This window comes from Peromyscus leucopus, chromosome 9, assembly GCF_004664715.2.
Source record: "Peromyscus leucopus breed LL Stock chromosome 9, UCI_PerLeu_2.1, whole genome shotgun sequence".
Taxonomy (NCBI): domain Eukaryota; kingdom Metazoa; phylum Chordata; class Mammalia; order Rodentia; family Cricetidae; genus Peromyscus; species Peromyscus leucopus.
In genome coordinates, this window is record NC_051070.1 from 86,279,314 (window position 1) to 86,294,500 (window position 15,187).

General features: G+C 38.3%; 1 protein-coding gene across 8 annotated transcripts in view; it reads right to left on the minus strand.

Moving 5' to 3' along the window:
* Window positions 1-15,187, minus strand: part of Cfap20dc (CFAP20 domain containing) — a 262,891-nt gene that overhangs the window by 229,159 nt on the left and 18,545 nt on the right. Inside the window, exon 2 of one of the 8 annotated variants that reach the window (XM_037208665.1) lies at window positions 13,584-13,640. The exons of the other annotated variants lie outside the window; for them this stretch is intronic. The gene's annotated coding sequence lies outside the window, so the exon portion shown is untranslated. The remainder of the gene's footprint in view (window positions 1-13,583; window positions 13,641-15,187) is intronic. 8 annotated transcript variants of the gene reach the window in all.

Consider the following 15,187-nt stretch of genomic DNA (forward strand, 5'->3'; position numbering starts at 1 on the left):
AAAGCTATGAGAAAAAAGAGAGAGACAAGAGAAAAGAGTTGGGGAGGAAGGGAAAAAATGGAGAGGGAGAAGGAGAAAGGGAGAGACCAAAAGAGAGGGAAAGAATGAAGGGGGAACGAGAATATGTGAATTCACCAAAACTTTCTAATGCTGGCTCCCATACCCACCTGCAATGACTCCCTTGAGCTTCACATGACCCCAACACACCAGCATTTGGTTTCCCACTGCTTTCATTCACTCATGTTGATTTATTTAACTAAATGAGTCCAAATTCAGTTAGCCTTTCTTCAGTCTTAGTGGATCAGATCAATACTGTTCTTCCTGCCACTGTAACATCTTCAAGGCCAATGCCATGCTTCTATCACCAAGCTGGCAAGGACACAAAAAAACTGTACTTATTTTTTTTGACTGCTGAGAAGGTCTCATCCATTTCTCTTACCATTTTTAATGCCAAGTAAAAATTATTAGTTCCTATTTGTTACTAGGAGCAACAGAACTAAACCAACTCAAGTTAGCTCACCTAAAACTGTAACAACAGCTCACAAGGGAATGCCACAGAATTTCAAGACCTATGGACTTCCAGTCTCAAAACTGTCATTAGTGACCCACTTTTTCTGTAACATTCCCTTTCTGATATATGGTATCGGTTTTATCCTATCAAATACTGAGTCCAGCTACAAACAGGTGCTCCTAGTCCAACATCCCAAAAAAAAGCCCTAAAAGTTCCTCAAATTGAGCATATGTCAGATTCCTACCCCTCAAGAATGAACATGACTGAAAAGGATGGTTTAAACTGACCTATCAAACACCACTCTAGAACCTGCATTGTGACCAGTTTGGTTAGACACACAAGGTTGCTGATGGGGGAGGCACATAAACAAGATTCAGGTGATTCAGGGAGAGAAAAATGTGTCAAAATATGCTAGGCAGACAGCCAAGCCAGGTCAACCACACTTGGTCCTTATTTATGTCATTAGAAGATAATTTATAATTAATATTATTTCATAGTCCTCACAGTAGTAATTATTTTAAGTAGAAATCATTACAGTAAACTAGTGAATGAGGAGCAAGGCATTTATGTAGTCCCAAGTTATATACCCCAAAATGACTAAGTACATTGAAATTTCACTGTGAGGCAACGTCATACCATGTAAATGCCCAATGCCTTCTGGAAACTCTGCTGAGAAGGACATAGCACTTGCATACAATTCCTGCCAGAAATGCAAAGAAGATTCTAATTGTAAGTTAATAACAGACAGACCAAGTAAGGGACACACTCTACAACACCGGCCTGAACTTTACAAAATGTCATTGATGCAGAAGACATAGAAAGACTAGGAATCACTCCATATTGACATGTATAATTCTGGACTACAGTCATAGTTGTCATAAAGGAAGAGATGTCTATACCATAAAAAATAATACTGCATCAATGATTAATGGTTTTGAAAGTTGTACAATGTATATAAATGAATGTCTTTCCTTAGTAAATACACAAGAAGTCACCTGCAAGTAACATCTGTAGATATTTTTGAGAATCTATACTGCTATTCAGAGAAAAACAGTCACCAAAAGTTTCCATAAGACTCTTCAGTGCTGCTCTTGTCCTAAGTAATGTATTTCGGTTGCCTGGGATCCTAAAGCCATCTCAATGACACTATACAAACTTCCTTGACTAATCAGAGTAGACTGTGCTCTACATAGTCAAAAGATGTAACTATGCACTACTCTCTGTACTTTCTCTGCTTCCTGAGTGCAGACGAAATGTGATCATCTGGCTTCCGGCCCCTGCTGTCAATGGTTGGCTTTCCTGGTCATGATGAACATTATCTGTCTTAGTCTTTGTTCTATTGCTGTGAAGAGACACCATGGCCATGTCAAATATTATAAAGGAAAATATTTAACTGGGGCTGGCTTATAGCTTCAGAGGTTTAGTCCATTATTGTCATGGTAGGAGGCATGGTGGCATATAGTCAGACATGGTGATCAAAAAGTAGTTCAGTGTACTATATCCAGATGTGCAGGAGCAGGAAGAGATACAGACAATGACTTGGGATTTTTTTCTTTTTCTTTTTTTTTTTTTTCCTGGAGCTGAGGACCAAACCCAGGGCCTTGTGCTTGCTAGGCAAGCACTCTACCACTGAGCTAAATCCCCAACCCTGACTTGGGATTTTTAAACGTCAAAGCACACCCCAGTGCTATATTTCCTCCAACAAGACTACACCTACTCCAACAATGCCACACCTCCTAATCCTTCTCAAGTAGTGCCACCCCTAGTGACCAAGCATTCAAATCTATGAGCCTATGTAGGTCATTTGTCTTAGTTTAGGGTCTCTATTTCTGTGAAGAGACATCATGACCTCTGCAATTCTTATAAAAGAAAATATTTAATTGTGGTGGCTCAATTACAATTCAGAGGTTTAGTCCATTATCATCATGGAAGGAAGCAAGGTAGCATGCATGCAGACATGGTGGTGCTAGAGAAGGAGCTAAGAGTTCTTACATCTTGATTCATAAGCAACAGGAAGTGGTCTGAGACACTGGGTGTGGCTTGAGCATATATGAGACCTCAAAACCTGCCTCCATATTGACACACTTCCTCCAACAAGGCAACACCTACTCCAACAAAGCCACACCTAATAGTGCTACTTCCTTTGGGGGCCATTTTCTTTCAAACCACCACACCATTCTTAATTCAAACCACCACATTCCACTCCCTGTACCCAAGAGGCTTGTAGCCATATCAAAATACAAAATGAATTTATTTACAACTTCAAAAGTCCCCACAGTCTATCACTGTCTCAACACTGTTTAAAAGTACAAAGGTCAAAGTCTCTTCTGGGACTCAAGACAATCTCTTAACTGTAATTACTCTGAAATCAAATTTAAAAAGCAAATCACATACTTCCAACATATAATAGCATAGAATATACATTATCATTCCAAAAGGAAAGAAACAAAGCATAGTGAGAAAACATTAGACCAATGCAAGACTGAAAACCAGGAGGGTAAACTCCAAACTTTGCATCTCCATGTCTGATATCAAAGTCCTCTTCAGAGCCCCAGCTCCTTTCAGTTTTGTTGACTGCAACACACTTCTCCCTCTTGGGATGGTTCCACACAAGGTCTGCAGCTTTCCTCAGCAGGTATCCTGTGATTCTGGCATCTTCAACATCTTGAAGTCTCCAAGGCAGTATCAGGATTCACCTTCATAGCTTCATTCAGTGGCCTCTCTGGGCCTCCATGCAGGGACTCCCTTACATGCCTGGCCTCAGCAGCTTCTTAGACATGGAGGCAAATTTCACAACCCTTTTATTGTATCCTTGACTCTAAAGCCAGAACTATGTGGCCAAAGCTACCAAGTTTTAGTGCTTGCTGGAGCTGGAACATGGTCCCCTCATTCAATTACATTTGCATTAGCTTTCTGTTTTCAGTGGTTTCCTTCACTGCTTAAACTTTTAATTCCTTTATACAAGTTTGAAACTTAGCTGGGTGGGGTCTTGCCCTGAAGTCACCACTCCCTTTCTCCCATTTAGCATCAGGTTTTCCTTTAAACTTTTTATTTCCTTGAACAGTGGGCTTAGTTTCATTACACTTTATGGTGTTCCTTTTCTCCTCAAACTGTACATATTGCATTTTTCCTTTCCCAGCTGTTTCTTTTCATTACAGATTTGCATAAGAGGGACCACTAATAACCAGGTGACATAGTAAATACCAGGTTGTCTTGACATCTCCTCTGCCAACACCATTAATCTAAAACTCTTCAATTTAGCTTCAGGAAGATTTTTTTTTTTTTTTTTGGACAAGGGAAAAAAGCAGCCACATTCTTTGCCAAAATATCACAAGAATGGTTTCTGGTCCACTTACTAATTTTTTTTCTCCTCTGAAACCTCTTGAGCCAGGCCCCCACAGTTCAAATCACTCTTAGCACAACTGTCTTCCATGTTCCTACTAGGATGGCCCATTAAGTCCCACTTAACAGGTTCAACTGCTTTTCTAGTCCAAAGTCACAAAGTGTTCCATATTTCACCAAACAAAAGCATGATATGACCTATCATAGCAATATTCCACTCCTGTTACCAACTTCTGTCTTAGTCAGGGTTTATACTATTGGGAAGAGATACCATGGCCATGGCAACTCTTATAAAGGAAAACATTTAATTGGGGCTGGCTTACAGCTTCAGAGGTTTAATCCATTAACATAATGGTGGGAAGCACAGCAGCATGCAGGCAGACATGGTGCTAGAGAAGTAGGTAGTTGAGTGTACTACTTCTGGAATTGGCAGACAGCAGGAAAAGAGAGACACTGGGAATGGCTTGGGCTTTTGAAACCTCAAAGTTAACCCCAGTGATACACCTCCTTCAACAAATTACACCTACTCCAACAAGGTCACACCTCCTAATCCATCGCAAGTAGTGTCATGCCCTAACCACCAAGCATTCAAATTTATTTGCCTATGGGGACCATTCTTATTCAAACCACCACACTACCATTCTGGAACCATAAGCTAAAATAAACCCTTTTTTCCCTAATTATAGTATTTTATCACAGCAAGGGAAAGTAACTAATACAAGTCCTTTTGGAATTTCAGGTCTTATTTTAAGTCTTTGACCTGTTTTGATCGGCTTTTGAGTATGGTGAGGGAAAATACATTTTAATTTTCTGCATGTACATACCCTGTTTGCCCAGCAAGGATTTTTAAAGGGACTTTTCTTTCTCTCACATATTTTTGGCAATTTATAAAAACCAGTTGACTGTAGATGTTTGGCCTGATTTCTGGGGCCATTAGTCTTTTCTCCTGTTTTATGTCAATATAGGATGCTGTGGTTTTCCTGGCTTTGCAATGTGTCCCGAAATAACATATTGTGAAAGTTTTGCTCTTTTTATTTGTAATGGTATTGGTTAATTTGGGGTCTTATAATGTTTCCATATACGTTTTACAATTGCTTTTCTCTAGTGCTGTGAGGAATATTATTGCTGTTCTGTTGGAAAAAACCTGTAGTTCTCTTTTCAAAGTATGGACAATATTAATCTTCCCAATCCATGAACATGGGAGGTCTTTCCACATTTCAGTGCCATGTTCAAAATATTTCATCAATGTATTATAATTTTCATTGTGAAGGTCCATTACTTCTTAGTTAAGCTTATTCTTAAATATTTCTACTTAATTTTCTGGCTATTGAGCATGATATGTCTCAAGAAATTCACGATTGGTATAAAAGCCAAATATTATTGTATGTTCATTTCATATTGTTACTGAAGTAACTGATATGTGAGCATGTGTGTGTGTGTGTGTGTGTGTGTGTGTGTGTGTGTGTGTGTGTGTTGATAAGAGAGAAGGAGGGAGAGACAGGGAAGGGATAAACTGTGGGTATGAACACACAATCCTGTCTTTAGACATTTCTATAGATGGAATAATCTACAACAGATGATAATCTGTAAACAAGGATGGTCTGGCTCCTCCCTTTCCTATCTGTATCCTTTCATTCCTTCTTCTAGCATAATTGCTCTACCTAAATTTTTACTACTATATTGAATGAGAATAGTAGATATAAAACTGGGTATTGCTGTGCATGCCTGCAATTAAAAACTCAAGAGTCTAAGGCAAGAGTCTGAGGTAAGAGGATCATGCATCTATTTGTGCTATTTAAGTTCAAGGTTAGCCTGAATTACATTGGAGATTCTGTCTCAAAAAAAAAAAATGGTGACAGTGGACATTCTAGTTTTGTTCTTGATCTTAGCAGAAATGTTTAGAAGTGTTTGTGCTGACCTCCCAGAATGAGTCTGGAAGGTTTAATTTTGTGGAATGGTTTTGGAAGCCTTAGTGTTAGTTCTGTAAGTTTGGTAAAATTTAATTCTGAAGACATCTGGTCCTGAGCTTCATGTTTTGAGGCTTTCTGTTACTGATTCCGACTCATTATTTTTTATTTTCTTAAGGCTTTTATATTCATTTGATGTCATATGTGTCAAGAAACTTCTCCTTTTCTCTGTATTTTTCAATTTATTGATATCCAAGTTTTCAAAATTATTCCTGTTAATAATTTATAATTCTGTGGTGTTAATTGTAATTCTTTATTTTTTCAACTCTAAATTTTATTTATTTTGGTCTTCATTCTTTTGTGTTGTTTGGTCTAGCTCAGTGGCTCTCAATTTTCCTAATGCTGTGGCCCTTTAATAGGTTCCTCACGTTTTTGTGACTCTAACCAGAAAAATATTTTCATTGCTGCTTCATAAGCACTTAGCTCACCGGAATTTTGTAGACCCTGCCACAATCCATTCATGATTCATCTCTGGGAGATACTGTGACTTAAAAACTGGGAGGAGAGGAAAACGATACTTGATCATCATTCCAACTCAGGTATGCAAAGCTGGCCAGCCCTACTAAGCTATCCAAATTCAAACAACAGGTCCCTTCTCAAGATGGCCTCTCCAGCCCACTGAGGAGTCACTGAGATGATGTGCCAGGTTACTGTGCATACCCCAGGTTACATCTATAGTTGGGCTGCCACCTAGGGGGGGTTTTGAGTTGTCAATAGCCAGCACTGCTAGTTTCCATGATAACAGTTGTTTGGAAGCCTTTCTTTCTTTTTTTTTTTTTCGACTTTTTTTTTTATTATATGTATTTTATTTTACAAAACCATTCAGTTCTACATATCAGCCATGGGTTCCCCTATTCTCCCCCCTCTCACCCCCTCCCCTTACCCCCAGCCTACCCTCCATTCCCACCTCCTCCAGGACAAGTCCTCCCCGAGGACTGCGATCAACCTGGTAGACTCAGTCAAGGGAGGTCCAGTCCCTTCCTCCCAGACTGAGCCAAGTGTCCCTGCATAAGCTCCAGGTTTCAAACAGCCAACTCATGCAATGAGCACAGGACTTGGTCCCACTGCCTAGTTGCCTCCCAAACTGATCAAGCCAATCAACTGTCTCACCTATTCAGAGGGCCTGATCCAGCTGGGGGCCCCTCAGCCTTTGGTTCATAGTTCATGTGTTTCCATTCATTTGGCTATTTTTTTTTCAATAATTCAGTAAAACTGAAATTTATTATAAGCCACAGTCGTCCTAGGGACCTCCATGCTATATATATAGCCTCTATGGTTCTATGGGTTGTGGTCTGATTGTTCTTTATTTTATATCTAGAATCCACGTATGAGTGAGTACATACCATAACTGTCTTTCTGGGTTTGGGTTACCTCACTCAGGATGATTTTTTTTTCTAGTTCCATCCATTTGCCTGTAAATTTCATGCTTTCATTGTTTTTCTCTGCTGAGTAGTACTCCATTGTGTATATGTACCACATTTTTTTCATCCATTTGGAAGCCTTTCTTACTCTGGATTCCTACAGAGGAGAGTCCACTGTGGAGTCTGGGTAGTGGGCACCAGTGTATTTCATTTCTTTGACTATGATTTTGTCCTAGGTTTCTGGATCTTAAAATGTTTCCATTTTTTTTCCTGTTGATTTTTAGTAATCTCTCCTGATTTACATGCAGCTATACAGCTGTAGCTTTGGTTCTCCCAAGGGCAGATGAGTGCTGGGTACCTCTGTCCATATATTTGCAATTTTTTCTTAAGATGATTTCATAGAATTCTGATCTTCAGCTAAAGGATCATGTAAAAAGTTATGAAGTTATTCTTTCTTTTCTTTACTTTCTTTCTTTTGCTTTGCTAGTTGTGATCCAAACAATTTATTTCAGTTGATTTTCAGAGGCATAAAAGAATCAATAAACTTGGAGTGTAGCAATAGAATTAACCCTTTGCAATCAATAATCTATAGCAGCTACAGAAATAAACTTAAAAATACATCAGAACCCATGATTATAAAATCAGGCCATGTCATTTTCTTTTTACACCTCAAGCACTAAAAGATAGCACAGATATCCAGGGAAAGGCTGGAGATTCTCACTTAGTGAAAAAACACTTGCCTAGCATGCACGAAGTTTTGACTTCAACACCTAGCACTGTGTGTGGGAGTGGGTAGGAGCTTAGAGAGTCAGGAAATCTAGGATTTTAGACATGGTATTTTAACTAAGAATCCTGAGGAGTGTGGGTCGAGGAGAAGGCTCAGTGGGTTAATGAGTACTTACTCTTGAAGCCTGCAGACCTGAGTTTGGTTTCCCAGCACCCATGTAAAAAGCTTGGCATGGCTGTACGTGTACCTCAGTACTGGGGGTCAAAGCACTGTAACCACAGCTAGATGCCGAAGGCTTGTTGGCCAAGAGTTTAGCTGAAATGGTGAGCTACCAGGCTTCCAGGTAGGGAAACCCGGTCTGAAGACTGAAGGTGACAGAGAAAGCTATCTGATTTCTTGTTCTGGCCTCCATATGTGCAGACCTAGGTACACACTCATATATGCACATCCAAAACACACACACACACACACACACACACACACACACACACACACAGAGAGAGAGAGAGAGAGAGAGAGAGAGAGACAGAGACAGAGAGAGATGGAGAGAGAGAGAGAGAGAGAGAGAGAGAGAGAGAGAGAGAGAGAGAGAGAGAAAGAGAGAAAGAAGAAAAGTAAAAGAAACCTGGGCAATGTCTTAGGCCTTTTTGTAGCTTCCGAGTTTTTTTTTTTTCCTATTAAAAAATAGAGAATTGGTAAGATTTATGTATTCCCTATAATTGAAAATTGAGCAGCTAAAGTTTTTAAAAAACAGTATGTTAACACATCACTTTCTAAAATGTGGCTTATTTGTATATTTATTTGAAAGCACTGTGGCATATTGATAATAGTATACAGCTTTTAATAATGCTCAGATATTTTATTTTCCATATTATAAATCAATAGTATTTAACCTCAGGGTGAAAAAAGAAAATGGATACAAAACAGAACAGCTGTTTCTATTTTCTGCTAACAAATGCAACCCACCTTCAACTACACTGAGAATTCATTTTCATTGTTTTGAACCGTTTATTGTAATAGCCTTTTAAGTATGAAGCAGATATAAAATGTAAGATCACTAAAGTGTTCCAATAAACAGGGAAAACTGCTTGGTTTTAATTAAAGTAGTCTTTGGGGAGTTCTACTATAGGCTTATAAACAGTTTTCATCTCAGTCACACTTAGTGCTCAATAGCTTCAGTCCAGCCTTAAAAGTCACTTTCAAGACCCTTTTGAGAAAATTCATTTCTCCTTACCCACATGTAACTTTCCTCATCCGGTCAGTGGAGTGTGGCTAGGAGAAACCTGCTTTATACATGGGGGGTGGGGTGAAAGGAGGAATTACAGCCCTCTTGTTAGTTTTTCAGAAACAAAGAATTGAGGAAGAAAAGCTGAACAAACCCCTCTCTAATTATTTCCATTTTCTTTCTTTCTTTCTTTTTTTTTTTTTTTTTTGGTTTTTTTCGAGACAGGGTTTCTCTGTGTAGCTTTGCGCCTTTCCTGGAGCTCACTTGGTAGCCCAGGCTGGCCTCGAACTCACAGATTCGCCTGGCTCTGCCTCCCGAGTGCTGGGATTAAAGGCGTGAGCCACCACGCCCGGCGCCATTTTCTTTCTTACTGTGAGTCTTTCTCCTCTTTTTTCCCTACTTATGGCAACATATAGTACATCAAAACATTTCCCTGTAGCACAATACAACCAATATTATTAAGAACTCACCATGCACATACAGTTCTTGGTACTATGGAAGGATTGTGATGTCCTTACCTTCAAAGAAATCATGTCTACCACTATGGGGACACCTAGGAAGCAGAAAGTTATGACAGCTGGAGGGCAGAGGGAATATTCCTAGAGGATCAGTGTTGTGGTCTGAATGAGGAATGTCCCCCACAGGCTCATGTTTGAACATATGGTCATCAGTTGGTGCCACTGTTTGAAGAGGTAGGGACTTACTGCAACAGGTATGTTCCTGGGGGCAAGTTTTGAGATCAAAGGCCTGGCCCCACTTCCTCCTGTTCTCTCTTTGTTCCCTATCTGTCAATCTGGACTTGTGCTCCTACAGATATGCCTTTGCTGCCATGACAGACTATATCCCCTCTGAACCATGACCATACTAAATCCTTTTTTGTCAGGGTTTCCCTCAAAGCAACATAAAAGTAACTAGTACAGTCTACATTCTGCTTTGCCCTAGAGAATAGTTAAGCTATTAAAGGTAAAGAAATAAAACTAGATTGGATGAAAACTTGAGCCAACAACATGAGAGCATGTGACAAATTCAGCACCATGGTGCTGAAAGGGGAATGTGGTAAGCTGAGGAGGGAGAGCTATCTAGCATCAGTCCCAGAAAAGCCTATGATGTCCACTGACAACCACTCTGTGGAGCATTTGGATGGAGCTCAGCCTGCAGCAAATTCTGATGGGTCTGGACTGCACAAGACCAAATGCAGTTACTTAAAACTGAGCTATCAGTCATTTTTAAAGTCAAGTAGATAGCCAGTTACGTTAAATACAGATTTGAATGCAACCGAAATTGGCAATGTCATTTTCAGTTAACTAGGTCTTACTATCCAACTTTAAAGAAATGGTTTAACTATACCTGTGGATCTTAACCTTTTGGTGGAACACTGGTAGCCTGTTTTCATCTAAAACATACAAACATGTTCATCTCCAAATGTATGTAAGATTTCAAAATGGAAAGTAGGTTATTGTTTCTGAAGTAACAGAAGTAATATAGACCCATTTAAAAAGCAATACCACATCATCTTAAACATTCTTTCAACTAACTCTGAGAATTCATTTATGTGAATTTAATTCTAAGCATGAACATTACCATCTCACCAACTTTGAATCGCATTTTAATTCACTCTTCTCCCCTCAACCACCAATGTACACAACACAACAAACTGAAAACAGCAAAGAAGTTCAAAGATTTAGAAATGATAACTACAGGAAACTATCATCTACTAATTGCTATGTATCAGGCAACATAGAATTAAGTCTCTGTAAATAATACATGGTTCAACTAACTCTGCTGCAATCTATTGTGATATCTGAGCAGTATTTTTTTTACAAATGGGGCCCAACATTTCAAAATTTAATGGTAGTTTCATCAGAATGCAGTATGCTCAGGTCCTCAAATATTCCATGTTCTGTCTGGTTGGAAGGGGTGAGCTTGTTGTGGGGGCATAGAAGTAAGATGGCCACTGTGAGATAAATGCCATAAGTTACGTAAGTACAAATCTAGTCTCTGGCCTTCAGGGAACCCACAGTCATGTGCATATACACACACAAAAATACATTTATTTTCAAAGACCCATAATTAATGAAATTTTCTAAACTCAAGAATTCTAAAGCTATGATATGTCCCCATAGAAGAAATCTTCCTTATATGTACAAAGAACTTCCTCATGTTATGAGTTATATATATGAGAATGTCCCATTAATGAAAATATTAAACATGACTACACATTTTATTAGTAAGACTAAGTCCTATTACATATTTTATTTTGTAACAGTTTCAAGTTACTTTATTTTGAATAATTAAAATTAACTATCAGAATAAATATAAAACACAGTAAGATAGAATGAGATGCAAATAAGTAGGGACATGTCTCCTGATTATGAATAAATATAAAACACAGTAAGATAGAATGAGATGCAAATAAGTGGGGACATGTCTCCTGATTATAAATAAAAAATAAACAAAAAATGGAGCTATGTGTCATGGCACTGAAGTATCATTCTCCTAAAAGTAGACCAAAAAGAGAGTATTTGGGAGAACGGTTACTTGCTGTGTCATCCTAAATCACCCCCTGAGCGGAGGTAAAGGAGAGCAAATGTGCAGAGAACAAGCCTCTGCTATCATCATATGTAACCAAGTTTCCTCTTGTGTCCCCTCAGAACCTCTCCATCTGTGGTCGCACACTTGGTTTGGTCACATGGATTCTGCTAGTATCAGGATGGTAATATGAGCTCTATGGCTACCAGTGAGTAGCCAAACAGCTTCCACACTGAAGAGGAAAGCTTACCTCTCACTTTGTCCATGCCAATCTTTTCTTTCTAGTTGAGGACCCTGAGGCAACAATGACAAAAGCTTCTGAGAAAAAGCTGCTTTTTGTTTCTCTTCAGGGACTAATGTCATGAAAAGTTCACAGGTAGCTTAAAATGTTTCATATGAGTAACTTAAGTATTAAATATCACTATACTCTCAACTATGGAGATAGAAAAGCTATAAATCAATATTGACTGCATAATCACCTACCCAAAAGATATTAATCTTATCCTCACTGTGCAGATGAGGCTGCCCTGTGCAGAGGGTTCAGCACCTGCCAGAATCACCATGCTAATAAATGGCAGTGACTTTCAAGCTCCTGGGTGCCCCACCATAGGACCCTGCCTTATAACTTGATGACTGGTACAGCAATTATTAACTACCCAGTGCCTAAAAAAAAAAAAATGTGTATTATGATTTTATAGAATAAGAATTCTTCTAAATATATACACATGTGTAATTTTTCTCTTTCTGGTATTTCATTTTTACTTTGAACAAATATCTAGGTTACAGAAAGGGTGCTATAAAAATAATTTAAAGAAGAAAACCAAATTAAGACATGGGGAAAGACCTTTTACAGACATGTTTAACAAATAAAGCATATGGCATCTGATTTATATACTTGTCACATGTGTTTTCTAAAATTTCTACATGAAACCTATTTTAAGGTATGCAAATTTAATACATTGAGAAAGCCAGTATGCAAAGCATCTTAAAGTGCTCTCTTTACTAATGCATGTAACAAAGTATACTGATTATGCAAGTACATTTAGTTGGATATAATTAAAATAATGAGATTTAAATACTGATGATTTTAAAAAGAAAAAAATAGAAGGTAGGATGAGACATGAGATGCATTCAAAATGACAATGAAACACACAGTGTCAGTTCTACTCTAGAGTATAACACTTAGAAGGCGCTGCTGCTGGTCATTTTCTCCCCAATTTTAGATAGGTAGTTTACAGATGGATTCACCCGGTAACATAAAAGATTGCACTGAAGGAAAAAAGGATTTCATTAAATAATATAATACTTTGTGTTTGGATAACATCTCTTTTTACAACTAACTTGAGAGTGAGACAGGGACCATTATGTTCTTCAAAGGGAGGTATCAAGATGACCAAAAAGATAAGACAGCAAATTCCCACATTACTTGAGTTTGGTTAAATGGACACAATCTCAAAAGCTCTCACTAATGTCACTCTGACCTGATGTTACCAGATCCAGGTATGCTCTCCACTGTGGTGGCTTTCACAAGGCCAAAGAAGATGGCTAGTATATAAAAGGAACAGGCATGCATCTCCAGGCTGTAGGTGCTTTTCAGGGTTTAGGGTTTCGAGATCTGCTGTTTCTGACATGGCAGAAGTAGGAAGGGCAGGTAGAAAGTTGATGGCAGGGAAGGACCTGGAACTTTTATTAAAATTATTTTCTGACTTCTTTGCTTCACTAAGAACAAAATAGAAAAGGTCATAAAGTGGAACTTTCATTAAGTTAGCCTGAAGTAAAGCTTTGTTTGGTAGGATATTCCAATTTTCTACAATAAAGAGATGAAAAGGAATCTTTGAAGTCTACATGACTCTAAAATTTCTTAGGAAAAACAAAGAAACACTGTATTCAATTAACTCTGAAAATAAGCAGATCACATTACCATTTACTGATGAAGAATGGTGATACAGATACAGATGTCACGCGGAAAGCCATGTAACTGGGTAGGGTAAAACAAGAGAACAATTATGGAATAAACATAAACCCCAGGCTGAATTCCAGGTCAAAACCATTAAAACCTATTCAGACACAATTTCAGCTTCAGACTGTTGTAGTACAGAATCAAAGGATGCTGAAGCTGTAAGGACTGTACACACTTTTAGGAATCTCTCTTTTAAAAAAATAGTGCTTCCTTCTTGCCTTTGTCAGATTCTAAACACAAGCAACATACTCAGCAGCTAAGGGCCCTGTAGAAATGATATCCTCTAAGACCTTTGGTGTGAGAATCACAACTCTACATGCAGCACACCCTGTCTACCACATGAGCTTTCACAGAATTTTCAACGCACATATTGAAAACACACTGGCTGAGCTGACTGAAAACAAAACAAAACAAAAATGTCAATTCACTGGCAGCATAACAGTCCAAGATGCCTCTCAAAACTCATCAAGATAATAACAGAATCAGAATAGAGAAAATAACTAATGCAGCTCAACAGTATCTGCTAAAACCAATGCAATTTTTGTCAAAAATATAATATTTGAAAATCATTCAGTGTGATTGGTGGCATGAAATATAGCAAAAAATGGATTTCAATTTCAAGGTGCATTTGGATCCCCCCAACAGCACAGGTTCAGGGTGCTCCTCCTTTGTACCAGCTGTCTGCTCCAGGAGCTGAAGCACCCATGACTGCTACCTCATTGTACAGTTTGGAAAATAACAAAAAGGAACAAAGTTTACAAAACGATTGTTGGCTCAGGTCAGTTAGGCACAGTTACACTGAAAGACTGTGGAAATCTACAACTAGTAACAAAATATGCAAATCAAAGTGACTTTTGTTAAAAAATAGGGGAGTTTTATGGGCTGACACCAAAACTGTGGGATGACTTCAGTACTGAAAAGACCAAGAAGGATTCTGCACTTCACTTCTAAATATGTGTGTCGGTACAGTGACAACTCTACTTGCCCCAGATGCTAAATGAACCTTGTGACATGGTGTTAGCTGTAAGTGCAAGATTTAAATAATGTAATTCTTTGATGTTTAAAAAATAGAGGCCTACACAGGATCAAAGTAAACAATCAACAAACATGAAGTTCTTGGTTTTCATTTAAAAAAGAATATTACAAACAACAATAACAAAAAAAGAGTAAATTATTTATTCCTTTCAAAGGAGTAAAATAGAAACAGCCCAGCAAGAAAGCCTTTTCCTTCTGGAACTCTGAGTATACTATTATGAGAAGCCCCTGAAAACATACAAGGCTTTGCACCTTCAACTTGTGCTAAGATTCAAGTGAAGTATTTTCTATATATATATACTATTACTGTATGTGTATAGTCAGAAAACTATCAGAACCGCAAGTAAAGAAACATGGGATAGAGATATGGAGCATAGGCCCTCACTGTAAACTAAACATCTGAATCCTGGCTTTAGGAGTTAACAGGACTATAAGCACTGACCAATCCCTAAATCTTTTAGACTTCATCTTTATCAATGACCAAACAGCTAATAGTTATGACCTATCAAGCAGCTTATGCTTTGTATTTA